Source organism: Monodelphis domestica, chromosome 1 (assembly GCF_027887165.1).
Source record: "Monodelphis domestica isolate mMonDom1 chromosome 1, mMonDom1.pri, whole genome shotgun sequence".
Lineage (NCBI taxonomy): Eukaryota > Metazoa > Chordata > Mammalia > Didelphimorphia > Didelphidae > Monodelphis > Monodelphis domestica.
The window spans coordinates 496,494,543-496,518,792 of record NC_077227.1 but is presented as its reverse complement, the minus strand read 5'-3'; positions in this window follow the sequence as shown (position 1 = coordinate 496,518,792).

Genomic DNA, 24,250 nt, shown 5'->3' with positions numbered 1-24,250 from the left:
AGAGAAGAGAAATCTAACCTCAGACACTTCCTAGCTATGACATTAGGCAAGTCACTTAAAGTCTTTTTGCTTAGTCCTTACCACTCTTCTGCCTCAAGACTGATACTTAGTAAAGAGTCTAAGACAGAAGGGAAGGGTTTAAAAACAAAAGAAGGAGAAGGAAGTAGATCTACTTTTGCTTAAAGCAGAGGAGCCCTCAGGTGTGGATCTCATTGTCATATAGTTGTTTAGTTGTTACCTAGCAAGACAAAATCAACATACTCTTTTCTAGGACAAGGATTTCTCAGGGTTGGTTTGTTTTTAGTAGGTGTGTGTGTGTGTTTGGTTAGGTGATGGAGTGGGTGGGATGATTAACAGCATTAAGGAAATAACCCATCATCCTGGGGTGGGGCTAGATTTTATAAAAACTTAGTGAAATACTACTAGACCCAGACCAATGGTTTTTGAAGGCTAGAATAACAGAACTGTGCCGAGGTATAGATTCTGCAACCAGAGAACCTAGGCTTAAATCCCTACTCTGACACCTACAACCAATATACCCTTAAGTGAGTAAATAAATTTCTATGGGTCACAATATTTTCATCTGTAAAATAAAGTGAATTGGACCAAATGACCTTCCATGACTAAAGTCAAGATCTTATTCCTCTGCTCCTATCATACTGAGAGCAAAATTAATTTGGCAGAAATAGAATTGCTATCATTCTCCCATTTCAAAGTCTCTGTCACAAATTCCAGGGTCAGGCTATACAGTTTCATGTCCTTTTCTCCCTCAGACACCTAGAACAGGTATTCCTGCATCCAAAGGAGCAATCACCATTTGTTTAGGGTCCAAGAGAATATCAGAATTATTCAATTCCTGGTAATGTGAGCCTATATAAGCTTAATGGTAGTCTCAGAAGAGAGAAGAGGGCATATGTGAGAGATGTCACAAAGCTAAAAACAACATTTACACTTATCACTATAGGCTGATAATCGGGAATATTCTTGTCTTAAAATATATTTGAGGTACTAGTTTAGATACAGGCTGAAATAATAGAATAATTGCCCAAATATTTTCATTTTTTCTCATTTGTCTCCTCTGTGCCCCTAACCCCTAAAAGCACATCAGAAAATTTATTTCAGGACAAAGAATTGTGACATTATTTTTAGACTATAAGACTCCATCATTTTAAATTATTTATTTACCTACACATGATAATAGTAGTATTTAGAGTAAAGTCTAGCTTGTTCTCTTGTTGACTCTGCTGAAGAAAAAGGAATTCAAATGTGTTTTGTCAGCAAGTGAAGAAGATATTCATTGAATCTTCAGAGTAGAGGGTGAATGGGAAGCAGAGTGCAGCAAACAATGTCTCAAAAGGCAAAGCAGGGTTGGTTTATGTGTAGCTCCTTTGCTTCCTTCCCTCACTGGTACTCTCCTTTTGGTGACATGGTCAGAGGGAAGAGCTGTTCTATTGACATGCAGAGAACAGCAAGGAGATGACACAGCCTGGCTGTGGATAAAGCAAGGAGGTCAAAATGGCTATGAGAAAGAAGTCATGCCTGATGCCCGAAGCAAGCCAATTTAGGAAATTCATAGATGCCATTCAGGTAGGGTTGTAGAGAGGACATTCACAGGAAGATGGATAAGGGATACAGGCAATCCTAGACCCAGACTCAGCCTTTTACTGAAGTCTTCAGGTGCTGGAACCTATCCAAGAGTACACTCCCGCTACTATTCCTTTACTATCAGAATTGAAAGTTTGAAAATAAATACCAAAATACTCTGAACAGGAGTTGGGAAGGAGAAAGAGAAGAGGAAGGGTGAGTGGAAAGACATTGGACCTTATTCAGGTACATGGTTGGTTCTGGTTTTGTTAAATTAAGAATCAATGTTAAATAAATGAATGAATTTCTGCCTTAATTAAATGTGTAGTAAGGATTCTTCATGTAGCAAGGGCCATGCCCTGCCTGCAGCAAGAGGGGTTTTGTGTGACTTGAAGGGAGCCAGAATAGACATTTCTAAGCTTTTCTTCCCCTGATCCCTCTCCAAGAGAGATTTCAATTCATGCAAAAAAAAAAAAAAAAAAACAGGAGATTGGGAGCAGAGGATACTCAGTTCTCTACAGAGTACCAGGGTAGCTTTCTATTGAGTGCCTGATCCTTTCCCACCAAAGAGCAATTCCACAATGAAAACATATATTGTATGTAAAAAAAAAACAATTATTATCACAAAACAGAAATCAGAGAAAGTATAAATAGGAGAATATCTATCAGACAATACTGAATAAAGGAGCTCTCCCATTGGGAATGAGGAAGCTCAGTTCAAGAAGACAAATAATCTCAAATCTCACCAAAAAGGAAACTCCCCAAAGTCTCTAGTATAGAAAAGTGGGGATATGGATATGATGGAGACTTTTACCTCCTCTCATGTCTTCTCAGTCTTTTTGTTCAGCATTTTGAAGTTGTCCTTTCCCTAAACTGGGAGCAAGCAGAGCCCATAGTAATTCAAAGCACTCTCATTCATGCATGGCTGAGTATTTATTTCCACAAAAAAAAAAAGAGTCCTATACCAGAGCTTTGGGATAGGAATTACACAAATATTTGCTATTTTCAATATTATTCTCAGCTTGGGACTATAACTAAAAACTTGAATCAGAATTAATTGTAAAAGTGTCCAATATTCAGACAAGGTTGGGAAAATTTAATCTAAAATGATAAGTTACCATTAAAAGCTCATCAAATTGGAATTTGTAGGTCCAGTGTTGAATACTAAATGAATTACATTATAAAAACTCATTCAAATATGAGATTGAAATTTTGGGGTCAAAGTTACCCAAACTAATACCTTTAGAACATATTTTTTGTAGATATAAGTTACCTTGATGCTTTGGGGTTTGAGCGATATTGACATTCTTAAGATTTATGCTACTATCATAATAACATTTTAGCCAATACATATCCGAATTTATAACCTGAATTCAAATTTCCCTTCTTTTATGCACTACCTATGAGACATTGCCTTCCTTCAAAAACATTGTTTCCTTATGAATAAAATTATATTTGACTAGACAGACTAGTGATTTCAAATCTTTTAGAGACCAAATGCCCAAACTGCACCCTCACATTGCATGTATCTTTATACCAAACAGGGGAGGGAGGAAGCACTTCCATTGGGCTGCTTGGCAGAGGGATGGGTTATTTGAAAAATGTCCTCAGGCAAGGTGGAGTAGGGGAAGAGAGCCACCCACTCTGGCACCCATTCCACAGTTTCGCCAGCACAGGTCTAGACTGACTAGACAGTCTCTAAGGTCCTGTCTAACTCTATGCCTATAATTCTAAGGCTTCCCTGAGCTTCAGTCTCCTCATAAATAAAATTGTTTTGGTGGAAAAAAAAGAAAACAAGTATTTATTAAGTGCCTAAAATATATGCCAAGCATTGCACATAGCCAATTAGCTGAAGGAAAGCACTGGAATGAAAGATGATTGGAGAAAAGTTCCTTGGAGAAGTTAGGATTTTATTTGATACATAAGGTAACCAGGGAGGTCATTAGTTGCAGTGGTGGCTGGAGAATGTTCCATGGGAGTGGGGCAGGCAGTTGAGAAATGGGGTGTCTTGTTCTTAGAAAAGTCAGGAAGTAGTTTCATTGGCCCAATAAGTTCTTGTAGGAGTAAGATATGAGAAGATTGAAATGGTAGTAGGCAATCCAGGTTGTGAAGGGCTTTGAATTCCAAATGGAGCAATTTGTATTTGCTTCTAGAGGCAACAGGAAGCCACTGGAGTTTCTAGAGTAAAGAGGTGACATGATTGGACCTATGCTTTTTCACTTTAGTAGTTGAATGGAAGATGGACTGGAGTGGAGAGAAATAGAGGCATACAGACACTGACTCCCCTCCCCCCACCCAATAGGCCTGGTGTAGGGTGATGAGAATCTGTATTGGATGGTGGTAGTATCAGAGAAGAGGTGGCATAATCAAGAAAGTGGCAAGGAGAAAATTGAGAGTCCTTATACTTTAGATTTGTGAGGTTGGGAGAGAAATGAGAAATTGTAAGGAATCCTGAATGATTCCTAGGTTGTAAGTCTCAGGGACTGGGAAGATGGTGTTGCCCTTTATAGTGGTGGCAAATCTATGTCATGGGTGCCAAAGATGGCATGCAGAGCACTCTCTGTGGGCATTTGGCCACCTCCCTCTCCATCCCCCCCAAGTTCATTACTAGAAATACAGAGGGACTCAGATGGAGCTGCTCCCCTCCACCTCTCCACCATACCTGATGACATTGTTTCACATCTCCACCCCTCTGCCCAGCAGACCAATGGGAGTGCACAGTGGGTAAGATAGGTAACTCACAGGTAGCAGAACTAGAAAGAAGCAGAGTACTCAGGCCACTCCCCCTCCCCCTCTATATACTCACTGAGGACATTCCTTACTTCACCCTCCTCTCTGTCCAACAGCCCAATGGAAGCACTTTCTCCCTCCCCATGTGTGTGTGTTGGAGGGGGATGGGAGTAGGATGTATGGCACATGGTGGGGGATAGGCATTACACTCAGTCTGGGGTTGAGGGAGTGGGACCTGGTACTCCATCTCTAAAATGTTTGCCATCACTGATCTACTGGAAGATTCAGCAAAGAAAATAGAGAAGAAGCTGTTATAGAGATAGGAGAAAAGTCAGGACAGAGTGGTGTCTGGAAAACCTGGAGAGAAGGAAGTATCAAAGAGTAATCAACAGTGTCAAAATTTACAGGGGATCTAGAACAATGAGGATTGTGAAAAAGTCACTGGATCTGACAACAAAATGATCATTAGTAATTCTGTGGAGAGCAATTTTGGTGGAATGATAAGATAAATGGGGAAGTTAAATTATAAGTGGTTAAGAAGAGAGTGAAAAGAGATAAAGTAGAGGCACCTATTATAGATATTTTCAAGGAGCTTAGCAACAAAGGGTAGAAGAGATGTAGGACTTAGTTAGTGGTGATGGAATGATCAAGTAAGGGTTTTTTCAGGATAGAAAAGATATGGGCTTATATGTAGACAGAAGGAAATTGGTAACTAAGCAATTGCTCTGTGCCAGGTACTATCCCCAGAGCCACATAGCAATATGTTTCAAGAAACTTGAATCCAGGTCTTTCTGACGTGGCAGGTGTAAAAAATATCATTATTTAAATTGCAAAGTTTAAAATCCTTTTGAGAAGAATTTTAGGTAAAGAAAAAGATGCTACTTCCCTGAATCCAGAAACTGAACTGTTGGAGAAGATACCATGAAGAAGCCTCCAGACCATAAGCTGCACAAAAATGAACTTTGGGTGTAGTTGATTGACTGTCTCCTTGGATTAGACATGGTCTATATAAGACTAGAGTCCTTGGGGAGATATAGGGATATATGTATACTTTCATGCCAAAGGGGACTGCCCCCAACTGGCTTTTTGTCAATGCGTCCAGCAGTTATTGGTTTTGTTCTTTTTTTTCTCTTATCCTCAAATTATTGTAATCTTTAACTTTATTATGTTTTTATGATCCTTTGGGGAAGTCCTTCTTCCCAGAGGATCAAGCAGGGGATGTAAAAATGGAGACTTGAATCCAGGACTCCAATCCTCAGAAGTCCTTGCTCCACTTCCCCAGAATGCTTTGTAATATCACTGAATTCTCACCTGGGCGGAGATCGAGATGGGGTATTTAACCTGATTTGAAAGGCTTCTGGGTCTCTCTTCTCTTTCTGTCTCTGCTGGCAAGCAGACGCGTCCCATGTGAGTGAAATTAAATTGGGCCCCTCGGCCCACCTGGCACGTGCCTTTCTTACTTGAATTTCTTTAAATTCTCAACCTTTAATAAAACTCTAAAAATATAATACTCCTTGCAGAGAGAAACAAATTTCTACCTGCCTCAGTTTCCCTAAATTTTTAATCATTCCAGGTCTATTCACAATACCAAAACAACAGATTTTTTTCTTAAATCAGGAGGTAGACTAGAACATTTATAGATAGAAGCATTCAGAAGAATCCAAAATGATAACTTCTTGAAATAGATATGAGAGTTCCTGGAGAAATAGGTGAACAATTCAACCTCACTATGCTTTGGATCTGAACTAATACCTGCCTTTGGATATTTAACTGGCTGTGCCAATACATTGATAGCAAGACTTTCATCAATGACTCTTGATATTGTGAAGGTAAGGAGGTAAGAGATTGCCTATTGACTGGAACAAGAAAGCATTTGCAACCTATATCTCCCCAAGGACTCTAGTCTTATATAGACCATGTCTAATCCAAGGAGACAGTCAATATTGGCTCATTAACCTCCCATCCCCCAAAGAATAAATAAGAATCACCTACAAAATAAAACTCAAGAAATTTCATGTCTACGTTTCTTCAGAAGAGGGCATTAGGATCCCAGTTTTTACACAGAAAATGTCCAATGTGGTTATTGGAAATGAGGCAGACTTCATTTCAAACCACAGAAAGTATATAAGGTGCGAAGGAGTCACAGTAACCTCTGAAAAAATATACAAGGATATCAAATAGTTCATTTATCTGCTTCTGAAAGGTTGCTATAAGAACAAACTATTGTCATTCCAATAAATCCCCATTTCCCAAAAACCTCTACACATCCTCCATAAGACTCATATTCATGGTCTACCTTGACCATATTACCCCTCACTATCATCAGAAGAAAAACATACTAGGGGCAGCTTGGTGGCACAGTGGATTGAGAGTCAGGCCTAGAGATGGGAGGTCCTAGGTTCAAATCTGGCCTCAAACACTTCCCAGCTGTGTGACCCTGGGCAAGTCACTTAACCCCCATTGCCTAACCCTTACCACTCTTCTGCCTTGGAGCCAAAACACAGTATTGACTCCAAAATGAAGGTAAGGATTTAAAAAAGAAGAAGAAAAACATACTATGGGAGCTAGAAAAACAAGAAAAGGTTTTTGTTTTGTTTTTTTTTCCTCAATACACGTATTGTTCATTCTTTAGTTTTTAAAGAGAAACTGAGACACCACAGCTGATGTCCTGACTTGCACTTGAATTGATCTTAAGTGAATCAGAGTTGCACAATGTAATCAGTGTGGATGTCCCCTGAACCAGCAGAAAAAGATCCAGACTAATCATCTGTCTTATAGTGGTCGGATAGAGGCTTTTTCCCCTTTGGGGAACCCTTCAGCTCTGATCAGATCCAACTCCATTTTCTCTAGAAAGCTCTGCCTGGGAGGGAAGGGGTGTTCCTCCTTATCGGTTGTCTCCCTCTCAGTTACCTATCAAATTTTGGTTCCTTATCCCTGTATTAGAAAGATAATCTGTGTGGAACTCTTTCTAGTTGTAGTGAATGGATACTCTGGCTTCACTATGACTATAGAGATGCTACGGGAAACTGAGGATGCCTAGTTATAAATGTAGATACTACTACCAGGGGAAACCTCAAAGTACCTAGTTGTTATAATGGAGATAGAAGTACTTCTGAGAGATAGAGATGTTGCTAGAGGGGTTATTCTGGGGTTGCCTATTGATCACTATTGATGTCTAATGTCTACGATATTTCCTACCCTTCTCCTCCCTTCACCTCTCAGTTTCCACCCACACCCTTCTGCCTCCCTTTCCCCTTCCCTGGGCTTAGTCAGCCACCTTCTATGTAACTCAGGAGAACTATGAGATTTCAGAGAAATATTCTTTACTCTCCTTTTCTCAAGTAAAAGGGCTTATTGGGAACAACAGGATGGGGATTGAGGTAAGAGGGATGAGGTTTGTCCCTAATCTACAAGGAAGGGTTATGAAGGTTTTGGGAAATGTCAGCCTTGTCACAACTGTGACTCAGGGACAGTCAGAGATGGAGGACAACTGTTAAATCTTTTTTCTTCTTCCAATTATACAAAAGTAAATTTCTTCTCAGGGTAATTCCAGAAGCCCCCCTCCAAGGGGTCAAAAGCTAACAGGGATCAGTTCTCAGCTTCTTCTCCCTTCAGCCAGAAGCCAAGGAAGTCTCTCTCCAAAACCAAAAGAAATAGTTCAAAGCTAGAAATCCCAGCTTCTTTTCCACCACTCTGTCAGAGCCACCCAGGTCACTCCCTTGGTCAGAAAACCCCAGAGAAGAAATCTCCATTCATCCCCTCTGGCCAGGCTCCAACTACCTTTCCTGGGAACATTGTTTTGGAATATTCACCTTGATTGACAACTGAGGTACTTTACTCTTGTGTTGCATGTTTGGCTTATCTTGTAAATCCTCTCTTTCTTCATGCCTCTTCCACATCCCCCACTAGTACACTGGATAATACTGATTTTTCTCTTCAGGTAAATTGCTATATGGAAACCATGTGAACTCATATTGCCTTATACTGAAATGCTGTTCTTATTCAGTCCTTTCAGTCATATCTGACTCTTTGTGATTCCAGTTGAGGTTTTCTTGGTAGAAATACCATTCCCTTCTCTAGCTCATTTTATAAATGAAGAAGTTGAGTCAAACAGGTTAAATTATTAGCCCAGGGTCCCACAGCTAGTAAGTATCTGAAACTTTGAATTCAGATCTTCCTGATTCTAGGTCTGATGTCTATCCACTGAACAAACTAGCTGCCTTATACTGAAATAGCTCTTCACAAAACCCAATTGATATATAGATATAGATATAGATATAGATATTACCTACATATTTAAATAAATAGATGTCTGTTAATATTTCCCAATCTTATGTGGGAATTTGTGATTTTGTGAATCTGATTTTGAACCCTCCTATAAGATTGCATTTATTCCTTGTGAATTTCCTCTTTTTAAAGCGTCAATTGCTCTAGCTTTTAAAGATTTCTTTGGATCCTATCATCAAATGGGTGACTTAAAAGTGCTAACTTTATGTCCTCTACAAATTGGTTGTCATCTATGCATTTATCCAAGCCATCAATAAAATTTACCATAACCTAATACTAAGGACTCATTCCAGGGTCACTCCACTGGAAATCTCCTTTTAAATCCATATTAAAACCCTTAAAAGTTCCTTTTTGACTCTGGATTTGTTGTATTATCTATTAAACCACATCTCTCTAATCTTTCTACAAGAATAATATGAGAAACTTTATCAAATACTTTGTTAAATACAACTATAATACATTCTCAACATGCTACATCTCTGTCCTTATCTCCCAGTTTAGTTTCTTTTCTGTTTGATTCTGTTTGTGGTCACACCTGAGATTTCATTGGTATAGGACACTCCTGGTGAGGAAATTCCTTTTACTAATGTAAATTGCAAACTGTTCAGCACATTATGGTCCTGAGATTTGTATAAGTCCCTGAGAGGCTAAGTTATTTGCTTGAAAGTGACACATGGAAAGGATATATTGGGGGGAAAACTTGAACACAATTCTCTAATATAACTCCAAAACCACCTTTTTATCCACTATACCATATTACCTCTCACTGACTCAGTAACTCCTTTGAAAAATGTTTGATCACATTTGAAAACTAATTCCTTAGAGAGAGAGAAAGTTATTTTAGAATCTAACCACAATTCTGGGAAATATCTCAAACAGGGAGTGTTATTGTTTCCCTGCCCTAGGAGAGACTAGGAGTCTTTTATGAGAGCTATAGGTAGAGGCAAAGGGTTGGAAATAGGACATTGAGCGCATAATATGAAGGAGAAGGAGAAGGAAATGATGGATGCTGGGGGAAACAAGGGCTAGAGATGTTCATCCTGTCTCCCTTCAAGCCCTCACCTTAGGGAGGCTTCTTTCATATATTTGAGGCCTCTTTCCCTATACCTTAATAGCTAAAATTATTTAACAATCAACCAGAAGAATCAGCTACTTCCATAATCATTGCCATAAGCACAGTTGATCTAGATAAGGATTATTGGAAGATTCTGTTTTGATGGAGAAGATGGTAGAAATTGCTGGTACAAGGGCCATATATTAATGTTTTTTGGATTGTAGTTTTATTTTATCTTTTTAAATTATATGGATGTTTTTTATTTCACTCACTTCTGCATATTACCTCCACACCAATAGCCAACCCAGAGAATCTTCCTATGTTGAAAAAGAAAAATAAATAAGAAGCTAATACAAGTTATCACATATGTCAGTATTTGAAATATCCTCTACCCATACTTCCTCGTCTATCCATTTCCTTTTCCATTCTCTGATAATAAGATTTTTATAATTGTAAAAACATTCAGCTTCACTTGCTGTTCTTTTCATTTGTATTATTATGTATATTTATCTGGTTTTCAAAATCTATCAGTTCATACAAGTCTTCAAATAATCCTCTGAACTTATATCCATCATCTCTTAGCATTATTGCAAGAAAATCTATTATTCAGAGAATCTGAGGCACAAGACTCTGAACAAAATTATTTCATTATCAAGGGTAAAAATTAACAATAAAGTGATATTTCCAAGCCTCTCATTGGCCAATACATCTGACAGTCAGAGGAGATTTGTATGCAATTGAAAAAGTAGTAGGTTTTATAGGATATCAAAAATAATACAATGATCTCTTTGGGCTAAATTAGAACAACTTCATTGGTTAATATGATAGAAATGAACTTTAGATATTAATTCTTTGAATTGTAAAATAAATATTCAGATATATGTATCCAAATTCAGAAGAATAGGTACCCAGAAAACCTAAGGAATTGAACATATTGTACCATTAATTGATTGTATGATTTCTGTGTTCTTAACTTGCTCATATCTATGAGTGATAAAAAAAATACAGCAAATGACTGACTTGTTTTTACTACTATTCTATTCTATGAAGAACCCATAATTCTTTTTAAATAAGACCCCAGTTATCACAAATAATCAGTATGTAGCCAAAGGATGTGATTAATCAGGGACAATGACTGATTAGTGATTAACAGAATTAAGGTAGGATTAATAGAATTCTAGTAATTATATTTTATAAAGGAAAAAATTAAATTAGTACACTAAATCTAGCTATTTCCTCTTATTACTGTAACTCTCTGTAAGTTAGTATTTTGTAATAGGGTGTGATTCAATATGTGATGAATTAACCATATAAGGCATGTCCAGATGATGAGCAGTGGGCCTTTGTAGATCTGCTGACCATGGGTCAATATCATATAGGTCACATAGAAAGGAGCAAAGGTGACCTCAGATTTTTCATGACCAATCAAGAAGCTGAGACAAAAAGGGTATCTGGGCTACCCACAGAGAGAAAAATAGCTGGACATGATAGAAGAGATATCTGACTCTCTGGATAGAAAAGATCTTATAACAAGATAGTAAGAGACATTGTAGGGAATATAGGCAAGGGGAAAACCCTCATTCAATTGTCTCACATGGAAGGAAACCTAATGACCTAGCATTAATGAGAGACACCTGTATCTCTCAGTAAACCTATTATTGGCTTAGAGCTTTGCTTTGTTTTCTTACAGATTGATGGAAAAATATTTTTCACAACTAGGCCTTTTAAAAAAAAATCACTTTTTCACAGTTGAAATAACATGTGTTGCCAAATACCTCACCCCAAAATGTGACTGGTCTTTGAGAAAGGTGAAAGGTGGGCTATACATCTTGCTTAATCATGATGACTTGCAAGAGGGTATCTCCAGAATCCATTACAATAAAGAAAACACAGAGTTGAATATCTTCTGGAAAGTCATAAGCCAGATATGACTGAAGATCAGAGAGATCCAGTGCTAGGCAAAATATTGCCTAACCATATGATTCATCTTTTTTATTTCCCTCATGAGATAAGACCAGCTTGTAACCGTTAAAATTAGGGTACCTAAATTCTTACAAAATCTATTCCATAGACTATAAAATTGAATCCAAATCTGATTCATAGATATTAGTTTCAATGGTTAAATAAAAATTCTTTACCCATAATCAATAATCAGTTTCATAGTGTACAATGAGTTCATTCAAGTCACATACCACAATTTATTCCTCTATTCCACCACTGATAGGTAGACGTTTTGCTTCCAGATTTTTACTACTATAAAGTGTTAAGCCCACAAGAATTTATTAAGTACTTATACTATGTGCCAGGCATTGTTCTAAATTCTGGAGAAACTAATTAAAGCAAAAATAAAAATAATCCCTTCCCTCAATGAATTTTTGTTCTAATGAGAGAAGACAACATATAAAAGAGAACTGAAAGGAAGAAAAGGAAGAGCTAGATGGTACCTGCATGTGTTGCATGGTAGAGAAAGCGTAGAGTTTGGCAAATAAGATAAGGAAGAGGAATGAAGACATGACTGGTCTGGATACACACCTTAAAATGGTGGTTTTGGAAATAATCACTCAGTCAGAGGAAGGGTCCAGAGGTGAAGTTTACTTCCACTGTGAGCGATTCAGGAGTAGGGAATTTTTCTAGTGTGAAAATTTCAGGAGTGCTGTAAACTTCCAAGAGGAAGAAGCTAGAGGAGAGTATTGAAGTTTTATGGCAATAAAACTCCTCTGGCATTGAAGAAAAAAAAATTGGAGTTACGAATGGAGCCCAAAGAGAAATGAAGACATAGATGGCCTAGACATTTTTCTTCCAAGTGGAGGTGTGGATAAGAATTGACAAAATAGGAAGGGGCCACCAGGACAGAGTGAATTTACAGAGAGAGGAAACCCAGTTAATTGAATCTCCAGGGTAAGAAGACTTGTATGGCATGGTAGAGAAAGTTTAAGGAATCAGACTTTAAATCTTACCCCAGAGAGGAAAAGAATACATGTTGGTATATAGGGAACCAACTTTCTTTCTGCTTAGGGGTATAAGTCTAGCAAGAGAATTTCTGGAAAAAAAGATTAATAATTTAATGACTTTTTCACATCATTTGTGTATTTTGATTTGACCTATGTCCCCAAAAGTAGTCAAAGTGAAAAACCTGGGTAATTTTTCAATTAACTCAGTTCATATATATATATATATATATATATATATATATAAACAAATATGAAATCAAAAGGTCCTGCAATTTTCATCAATAGCAACATTGTTTTTCTTTGTTTTTAAAATAAATTTTATTGATGTGTTCTTTTTTTTTTCTGTACATCATCATAGTTTTCCCCCCTATATTTCTTCTCTCTCACAGGTAACCATCCAATATTTTTAAAAGTACTTTTTAAAGACAAAAAAAAAGAAGAGGAAAAAATCAGTATAACTAATCAATACATTGAAAAAATTTGAAAACTTGTGCAATATGCAGTACCTGTGGACCCTACTTCCTTGAAGGGGTGAATTGGGAGTACCTTCTCATCTCTTCTTTTGAGCCATCCTAGTTCATTATAATGTTTCAACATTGTCTTTTGATTTCTGTGGGGGGGGGGGGAGTCTGGTTGTTCTTTCCATTTTCATTGTTGTAGTCATTGTGTATGTACAACATCGTTTTTCTCTGTGAAGAGTTCACAGTTTTACAAAGTTGTTTCAGTCATTAGCAAAATTATCTCCCTAGAACATATTGAACTATGTCCACATTATTAAAGTAATGAGCTAAGAAAATTATGCAGCTAATTCAGGGGGGAAATGCTAACACTAAATAATAAAAAAAAAAGAACCTTCAGTTTATAATTTCTGTATCGGCAAATTAGACAAATTATATGACCTCAATATTGGTTTACCACTCAATGGTATTTGGCTTGTAAATTGACAGAGTGGTAACTAATTGTTTCCAAATCTCATTTTATATTATATATAGCTAAGAAATATAGAATAAGACAATAGCCTAGATTGTTGAATTCTAGATCTGTTTTTATATCTACTGCTTTAAATTTTCCCACTAGGCAATTTGACTATATTTTTTCACTCTTTGGAAACTTTCACAATGTCATCCTTCAAGAGAAAAAGTATACACATGTAGAGCAATACTATCAGCAAGATGTTATTTGACCACTTTTGACTTTCAATTGGTTTCTAACAACTCTGCAAAGAGATTAGTTTGTGAAGTGGTCATGTGGTATTTGCTTCTACTCCCCCCATACCACCATTCTTTGCTACCTTGCTTGGAGACAAATTGGATGAATGAAGTTTATGCATTTTAAGATTTCATATATAAAATTTGTAAAGTAAACTAGATTTCTGTGTCTGAAATTTATGACTTGTCCACACATGTAAGACTAAAATTAAAAAGTTTTTTTTTGCTGTTGCGACTGTTGTTGTTGGAATGGATATATTATTTAGAATGAAAGGACTTTACTTCTCCATTCTGGGACCTTATTTGAGATGAGAACTGAATGATATAAAGGTAAGTAATTATATATTTAGACATAACAATATTACTATTACCAGTGTATTTATCTCTTTACTAAATCATTATTTTATTCATCCAAGTGAAATGTCATGAGGAAGCATATTAGGTAAGTAGGCTTGGAGTTTACTAGCTCATATTTAGAATGAGATTTTCTCCTCTGTTTTTTTAAAGGTTGCATCAAATTTGTTCTAATTAGACCCATACAATTCAGCTCTCAATACCATAAATTCTGAAACATCATGTAAATAGAGTCATTTACCTCATCTCTTAGTATAGTTAGAAGTAAACAGTTTATTGAGAGACCCTGTGATCAGAATGACTTATGCTGACCAGTTCCAATTTCCTCTCCTTGTAAACTCTATTTAGTGTTACAAAAACAATTCAAAGGCAGATTGCAGGTGCCATGCTTCTCCTCTGACCTTTAAATCAAATTTAGTATTTCACAGAGTGGTATGCCTTCTAGCAAAACCTGACAGCTTAATAAAGTGGAAATTTTCTGCAATAAATCTCAGAATTCTTCTACCATTCATGAAGGGAGAGATCAAAGCTTTACCTTATTGCTAACTACTTCTGAACAAGGCCTCATGAAACTCTAGTGGAATCAAAACATGCATTGTTAAATGTTAAGACTATCCTAAATAATGAAAGAAGAGATCTGTGTGAGTGACAGAAAGATAATGAGAGAGAGGTCCCAGGAAAGGAAAGAGAGAAAGAAAGGAAGAAAGAAGGAAACAAACTATTCATTTTTTTTTTGCAGTTCTCCAAGGAAGAATATGAACATGAAAATCATAAGATCTCAATTTTAGGGCCACACAGAGTCTGCATTAGCAGTGATGAGTTACATGAATTGTGCTTTCTTCCCTGTTGAGTTTTTTGTGTGACAGGACAAAATGACCTGATGGGTTATTTTATGTTCCCAACAACAAGCCTAGCATCTGGGTCAAGCATTTGCTATCCAAATTCAGAACCAAAAAGAAAGAACAAAAAAAAAGCTCCTCTTTTCTGCTTCTATTGTCAGGAGAGAATCCTGATCATTCTGATCAGAAATAAGGTGGCAAGATATTACTTTTGGAGACAGCTACAAGTTTCCTGCTGTTAAGGAAGGTTACAGAGATAGCTATTGTTATAGGATGCCTTGGTCAAGGTTAAGGATGCTCTGGAGCAATTTCAATCTGTCCTCAAAAAAAAGAAAAAACAAACAAAACATACAATACTGCCTGGCACTCTGTAAATAAAAGTTGAAAGACTGATTTGGAAAAGGTAAATCCAATATTGAATCACAAATAGCTTTCAAGCTACTCTTCAACACAAGTGCAATTTACATATAGAATCAACTAACATGCATTTTTTAAGCACTTGCCATTCTGAGTACTGTACTAAATATTGGGAATATATAGCCATATAGTCCTATATAGGAATATATATTCCTACTTGTAAATATATCTATATGTGTGCACACATACATATATTCATATATATGCACATATGTACAATACTTTTATAAACATGCCTATAAATACATATAGTAAGTACTATGTGTGTGCATATATACCAGACACCAGACTAAGTAACTTACAATTATTATATCATTTGATTCTTACATTCCAGGGAAATTGGTTTTATTTTTATTTATTTATTAATATATTCATTTTACAGATACAGAAACTGTGAAACAGATTAAATGACTTGCCCAGGGTCACACAGCTAGAAAGTATCTTTGTATGTCCATGTAATGAATGTTTATTGAGGAGCTACTTGGTGCAGTAGACAGAGAGCCAGGCTTGGAATCAGAAAGAAATGAGTTCAAATCTAACCTCAAATATTTACTAGCATTGGAACCATAGGCAAGTCACTTAACCTTGGTGTGATTCAATTTTTTTTCATCTGTTAAAATGAGGGTAATAATAGTACCTAACTCCCATAGTTTCTATGAAGATAAAATTAGAAAATAATTGTAAAGTGCTGAGCACAGAGGAAAGAGAAGGAGAGAGTAAGAGAGAGAGAGAGGGAAGGAAGGAAGGAAGGAAGGAAGGAAGGAAGGAAGGAAGGAAGGAAGGAAGGAAGGAAGGAAGGAAGGAAGGAAGGAAGGAAGGAAGGAAGGAAGGAAGGAAGGAAGGAAGGAAGGAAGGAAGGAAGGAAGGAAGGAAGGAAGGAAGGAAGGAAGGAAGGAAGGAAGGAAGGAAGGAAGGAAGGAAGGAAGGAAGGAAGGAAAGGAAGGAAGGAAGGAAGGAAGGAAGGAAGGAAGGAAGGAAGGAAGGAAGGAAGGAAGGAAGGAAGGAAGGAAGGAAGGAAGGAAGGAAGGAACTAAAGACACATCTTGCTTGGAAGAAATATGAGAATCACTACTGGACAAATACAACACTTTGGTTAGAGTACTAAAATTCATAAAAATGTATTAGTGAATTCCATTGTCAGCAGAGTCAAACTAAAATTCAATAAATTAACTAGGCAATTCATGCAGTAAAAATAATAATTTACCCAAAATATTCCCTTAATCTGCCTTTATCAAAAACCATGTCTCAATAATAGTAAAACAAAGTTCCAGGAATAACAAGACTTGCTATATGAAAGTGAACATTAATGTCTTCATGGAAAGCAATTTTCCCTGAAAAGCTTTTGACAGAATTGAGCAGAATTGTGAGCTTCAAGATGGCTAGGTTCTACCATTTTCAAGATAGTTATCTAATAATGGTTATATGTCCTATTTATGATACTAGAAAAACAATGTGATATAGTAGATAGTGAACTTTATGAACACATTTTAGTCTTCCTTGTTGGATTATCATCCTCACAAGACTCTATCACTGTGGTTATATCCCTGAGTTTTTCCTCTATTATTTCTTTATGTTTATCTTGTTCCTTCATGATTAAAATGTCATCTCAATTGCAACTATCTCACAAATCTCTACCTGCAACATTAGTTTCTCTCCTGAGTTCCACTAATATCTCTTCAATTGTTCATTGTTTCAAAATAGATGTTCTATTGACTTCTCACATTCATTGTGTATAAAACTTAACTCATATTTCCCCTTTCCCAAACCCATCTCTCTTCTAAACTTCCCCATTTTGTCACTCTGCCTCCATTCACACATATTCAGAAATTCAGTATCCTCCTCAACTCTTCAGTCTCACTCACTCCACATCTATAATCAACTTGCCAGATCTTCTTGTTTCTACCTTTACAATGTCACTCACATCCATCTCCTTATTTCTACTCATATATCTTATATTCTACACTCCCCTGAACTGTTGCAATGCTTCCCAATGGATTTTCCTGGTTTAACTTTCTCTAACATCAACTTATTCTACACAATATGGATGGAAGTGATTTTGTTTGACTGTCACTTCCCTACTCAAAATTTCAATTGTTCCTAATTGTTTTGAGGATTTAATATAAAGTATTTTCTTATGTATTTAGAATCTTTCACATCATGGACCAAACCTATCCCTCAGACATTATATATCGCTCCCTTTCTGACATTCCATAGGGTAGCTAAATAGACCTTGCTATTTATCATACAATACTCCTCCTGTCTTTACTCCTTTGAATTGGCTGTCCACCACACCTACATTGCACTCATACTTTTTATCTGCCTCTTAGAATCATTAATTTCTTTCAAAACTCTATTCAAAGAATGCTTTCTTCATGAAGCTTTTCCTGAACCTTCCAATTCCTAGAACATTCCCCACTTACAAAATTACTGTGTATTTGTTCTGAATAAATTCACTTTTGCATAGATCATCTACCCCAAATAAAATGTAAGTTACTTGAGGACAGAAACTAATTTTTGTCTTTGTGTCTCTAGTATCTAGGATAATCTGGGACACTAAATAGGTGCTTAATAAATTCACACTAATTAAGGGATTTGCCCAAGGTCACAGAGCTACTAAGCATACAATGTAGACACAATAAATTCAAATTGAATAAAACTGGAATTCAAACTCAGGTTTGAGGCTTCTACATTATTCTTTTTACTGCACTATTATACCTCCTAAAATAATTTATAATTTGTAAAATTACAAAAAATTTGTAAAAAAGTAGAGGAATTTCCAATATTAGGAGTTTCATATGTTGGTTAAATCATACATTATTCATGTATACAAATATTCTAATGATAAAAATTCACAGTTCCATAGCTCTTTAAAGTTCATAAAACATTTGTCCCACAATGACCATAGGTAATTAGCATTATTCCTATTTTAGAGGTGAAGAAACTAAAGCTTAAAGTAGTTGAGTAGGCTTGCTCAAGCTCAAACTACTAGAAAATACATAAGATGAAATTCCCACAAATAATAAATTAAAAATTCCCTTAATGCCAAGCCCATTAAACTTTCCACTATACAGTGTCTCTCCAAAGTCAGCAACTCTTGCTGAGCTAATTGAAGGTAGATTGCATTTGGTCGGGTCATTGCCTTTTCTTTCTTTTCTATCTCCATCTCTGTCTTCCATTCATAATCTAGATCAAATCCCACCTTCTACAAGAAGCCTTCCTAATGTCCCTTAATTCTCACCCTTCCACTAATTTTTCAAATATATACTATTCATATCTTGACTATACATAGCTCTTTGTGTGTTGTCTCCTTCATTAGACTGATCTCCATGAGATCAGAGATTGTCTTTTATCATTTTATTATGTTCTTCATAACTTCAGCACTTAACACAGTTTGGCCACATAATAGGCATTTAATACATATCAATGAATAAACTGACATAGACAAACAATAGAAATAAAAGTTAATGACTAATGTGGAAGATCAAAGTATCCTGTTTTGGAAATACATTCCTTGAATAAGAAAATGAACTGGATAACTCAGGGAACTATATATGTATACTTATGTGTGTGTATGTGTGTTTTCTCTAAAATAATGAGTTGACTTAGATTCAGAAACAATTATTCTTCCTTTTCTCATGTCTAAATAACTAAATGCAACTTACATGGAAAATGGTAGCATGAAATAGTATACCATAAGTTTAGGAAAATGGGAATTCAAATATGTTATGCTAAAGGCAGGACTTTAAATCAAATTTGCTTTATTTTTGAAGGAAAATGAATTAAATTCCCATAAGAATCTGCTAGCATTTCATTTATCCTTTGCTTATTTCTCCCTTTATTCTTGATGTGGTAAAGTAATCTCCTGTCCCCTTTGTTTTGTTTCGAATGGATTTTGCTCACTCCTACTGGTCACACATGATAATGAAAGAGACTGAAAGCAAAAATATTAATGATCTTTGTAGTTTTAAAGAATAAAAAAAACTAGGTATACTCTATCTGCCTATACTGATCTGTGATCTTATCTGTTAGGATATTCCCTCAGTTGATTCAGATGTCAACAGCTCGTCCTTTCCCATTTGGAACAATTCTTTTCCCTGACCTTCTGTAAATCTCCCTCTTATGACAAAAATAGAGACATTTAATTTAGATCATTAAAAAGTCCTTGTTGAGGAAAAAAGTGTCCTCTACTCCTTGTGTCCTAGCATTTGGTTATCTCCATTGTTTTAAGTATTCAGTCAAATAATTAACTTTCCATTACATTTAGCAGATTAATACATAGCTAGATTAGTTTAAATAGATGCATTTTTAGTGGAAAGTTCTTAAACCTGTAAGAATTTAAAATTTAGGTTTTCTGTTAAATATGAGAATTCTAAAGTAATATTGTGGTTGCTGATTTAAAGATATAACTTAAATCAAAGTGACTTTTTTTTATTTTTTATTTCATCATTTCCAAGCATTATTCATTAAAGACATAGATCATTTTCTTTTCCTCCCCCCAACCCCCCATAGCGGACGAGTAAATCCACTGGGCATTACATGTTTTCTTGATTTGAACCCATTGCTATGTTGATAATATTTGCATTAGAGTGATCATTTAGAATCTCTCCTCTGTCATGTCCCCTCAACGGCTGTATTCAGGCAGTTGCTTTTCCTCGGTGTTTCCACTCCCATAGTTTATCCTTTGCTTATGAATAGTGTTTTTTTCTCCTAGATCCCTGAAAATTGTTCAGGGACATTACACCGCCACTAATGGAGAAGTCCATTACGTTCGATTATACCGCAGTGCATTAGTCTCTGTGTACAATGTTCTCCTGGTTCTGCTCCTCTTCCTCTGCATCACTTCCTGGAGGTTGTTCCAGTCTCCATGGAACTCCTCCACTTTATTATTCCTTTTAGCACAATAGTATTCCATCACCAACATATACCACAATTTGCTCAGCCATTCCCCGATTGATGGGCATCCCCTCATTTTCCAGTTTTTGGCCACCACAAAGAGTGCAGCTATGAATATTTTTGTACAAGTCTTTTTGTCCATTATCTGTTTGGGGTACAGACCCAGCAGTGCTATGGCTGGATCAAAGGATAGATATTCTTTTGTCGCCCTTTGGGTATAGTTCCAAATTGCCCTCCAGAATGGTTGGATCAGTTCACAACTCCACCAGCAATGAATTAATGTCCCTACTTTGCCACATCCCATCCAGCATTCATTACTTTCCTTTGCTGTTATGTTAGCCAATCTGCTAGGTGTGAGGTGATACCTCAGAGTTGTTTTGATTTGCATCTCTCTGATTATAAGAGATTTAGAACACTTCTTCATGTGCTTATTAATAGTTTTGATTTCTTTATCTGAGAACTGTCTATCCATGTCCCTTGCCCATTTATCAATTGGAGAATGGCTTGATTTTTTGTAAAGTTGATTTCACTCTTTATAAATTTGAGTAATTAAACCTTTGTCAGAGGTTTCTATGAAGATTTTTTCCCAGTTTGTTGTTTCCCTTCTGATTTTAGTTACATTGGTTTTGTTTGTGCAAAAGCTTTTTAATTTGATGTAGTCAAAATTATTTATTTTACATTTTGTGATTCTTTCTATGTCTTGCTTGGTTTTAAAGCCTTTCCCCTCCCAAAGGTCTGACATGTATACTATTCTGTGTTTACCCAATTTACTTATGGTTTCCTTCTTTATGTTTAAGTCACTCACCCATTTTGAATTTATCTTGGTGTAGGGTGTGAGGTGTTGATCTATTCCTAGTCTCTCCCACACTGTCTTCCAATTTTCCCAGCAGTTTTTATCGAATAGTGGATTTTTGTCCCAAAAGCTGGGATCTTTGGGTTTATCGTATACTGTCTTGCTGAGGTCTCTTTCCCCCAGTCTATTCCACTGATCTTCCTTTCTGTTTCTTAGCCAGTACCAAATTGTTTTGATGACTGTTGCTTTGTAATATAGTTTAAGGTCAGGGACTGCAAGGCCCCCATCATATGTGTTATCTTTGATCTTTTGTTCTTCCAAATGAACTTTGTTATGGTTTTTCTAAAGCAGTGAAGAAGTATTTTGGGTATGACACTAAATAGATAAATAAGTTTGGGTAGGATGGTCATTTTTATTATATTGGCTCGTCCTATCCATGAGCAGTTAATGTTTTTCCATTTGCTCAAGTCTAGTTTTAGTTGTGTGGAGAGTGTTTTGTAGTTGTGTTCATATAGTTCCTGTGTTTGTCTCCAGAGATAGATTCCTAGGTATTTTATTTTGTCTAAGGTGATTTTGAATGGGATTTCTCTTTCTAGTTCTTGCTGCTGAGATGTGCTGGAGATATATAGAAAAGCTGATGATTTATGTGGGTTTATTTTGTATCCTGCAACTTTGCTAAAGTTGTTGATTATTTCAATTAGCTTTTTGGTTGAATCTCTAGGATTCTTTAAGTAGACCATCATGTCATCTGCAAAGAATGATAACTTGGTCTCCTCCCTGCCTATTTTGATGCCTTCAATTTCTTTTTCTTCTCTAATTGCTACTGCTAGTGTTTCTAGTACAATGTCAAATAGTAGAGGTGATAATGGGCATCCTTGTTTCACTCCTGATCTTATTGGGAATGCGTCTAGTTTATCCCCATTGCAGATGATATTAGCTGATGGTTTTAGATATATACTGTTTATTATTTTTAGGAATGACCCTTCTATTCCTATGCTTTCTAGTGTTTTTAATAGGAATGGGTGTTATATTTTATCAAATGCTTTTTCTGCATCTATTGAGATAATCATGTGGTTCTTGCTGGTTTGCTTGTTGATGTGGTCAATTATGTGGATGGTTTTCCTAATATTGAACCAGCCCTGCATCCCTGGTATAAATCCTACTTGATCATGGTGAATGATCCTTCTGATCACTTGTTGGAGTCTTTTTTCTAGTATCCTATTTAAGATTTTTGCATCTATATTCATTAGGGAGATTGGCCTATAGTTTTCTTTCTCTGTTTTTGACCTGCCTGGTTTTGGAATTAGTATCATGTTTGTGTCATAAAAGGAGTTTGGTAGAACTCCCTCTTTGCTTATTATGTCAAATAGTTTGTATAGTATTGGGATTCACTGTTCTCTGAATGTTTGATAGAATTCACTGGTGAATCCATCAGGCCCTGGGGATTTTTTCTTAGGAAGTTCTTTGACGGCTTGTTGGATTTCATTTTCTGATATGGGATTATTTAAGAATTCTATTTCCTCTTCTGTTAGTCTAGGCAGTTTGTATTTTTGTATATATTCATCCATATCACTTAATTGGTATATTTATTGCCATATAATTGGGCAAATTAATTTCTAATGATTGCCTTAATTTCCTCTTTATCAGAGGTGCTGTCCCCCTTTTCATCTTTAATGCTGTTAATTTGCTTTTCTTCCTTCCTTTTTTTAATTAGATTGACCAGTACTTTGTCTATTTTGTTTGTTTTTTCAAAGTACCAGCTTCTTGTCTTATTTATTAAATCAATAGTTCTATCACTTTCAATTTTATTAATTTCTCCCTTAATTTTTAGGATTTCTAGTTTGGTTTTCTGCTGGGGGGTTTTAAATTGATCGCTTTTGAGTTTTTTCATTTGCATTTCCAATTGATTGATCTCTGCTCTCCCTAGTTTGTTAATATAAGCATTTAGGGATATGAATTTACCTCTGATTACCTCTTTGGCTGCATCCCAAAAGGTTTGAATGGATGTCTCGCCATTGTCATTTTCCTCGATGAAATTATTAATTGTTTCTATGATTTCTTCTTTAACTAAATGATTTTGGAGTATCATATTGTTTAATTTCCAATTGGTTTTAGATTTGGTTTTACATGTACCATTACTAATCATTATTTTTATTGCCTTGTGATCTGAGAAGGCTGCATTCATTATTTCTGCTTTTCTGCATTTGTGTGCTATGTTTCTGTCACCTAATGTATGGTCAATTTTTGTGAATGTGCCATGTGGTGCTGAGAAGAAGGTGTATTCCTTTTTATCCCTATTTATTTTTCTCCATATGTCTATTAATTCTAATTTTTCTAAGATTTCATTCACTTCTTTTACTTCTTTCTTATTTATTTTTTGATTTGATTTATCTAAATTTGATAATGGTTGGTTTAAGTCTCCCACTAATATGGTTTTACTGTCTATTTCTTACTTCAATTCTCCTAGTTTCTCCATTAGAAATTTGGGTGCTATATTATTTGGTGCATACATGTTGATTAATGATATTTCCTCATTGTCTAAAGTCCCTTTTAACAAAATATATTTAACTTCCCTATCCCTTTTGATCAGGTCTATTTTTGCTTTGGCTTTATCAGATATCATGATTACCACTCCTGCCTTCTTTCTGTCAGTTGAGGCCCAGAAGGTCTTACTCCATCCTTTATTTCTGACCTTGTGGGTGTCAGCCCGCCTCATGTGTGTTTCTTGAAGACAACATATGGTAGGGTTTTGGATTCTAATCCATTCTGCTATTCGTCTACGTTTTATGGGTGAGTTCATCCCATTCACGATCAAAGTTTTGATTGTCACTTGTGGACTTCCTGGCATTTTGATATCCTTCCCTAATTCTAACCTTTCTTCTTCAGCTCTACCTTTTAGTCCAGTGATTTACTTTGAATCAGTCCCCCTTGTCCCCTCCCTTGATGTTTCCCTTTTTGGTCCCTCCCTTTTTGTTCCCTCCCCCTCCCCCCTCTCTTTCCCTCCCTTTTTGTTTTCCCTCTCCCCCTCCCCCCTTTGGTTTTCCCTTCTCCCTACCCTTGTTGGGTAAGATAGTGATGTTTCTCCCTCTCATAGTTGATTTCCCTGAGATTAAGGTTTAAGTAAAAAACCCTCTCTTCCC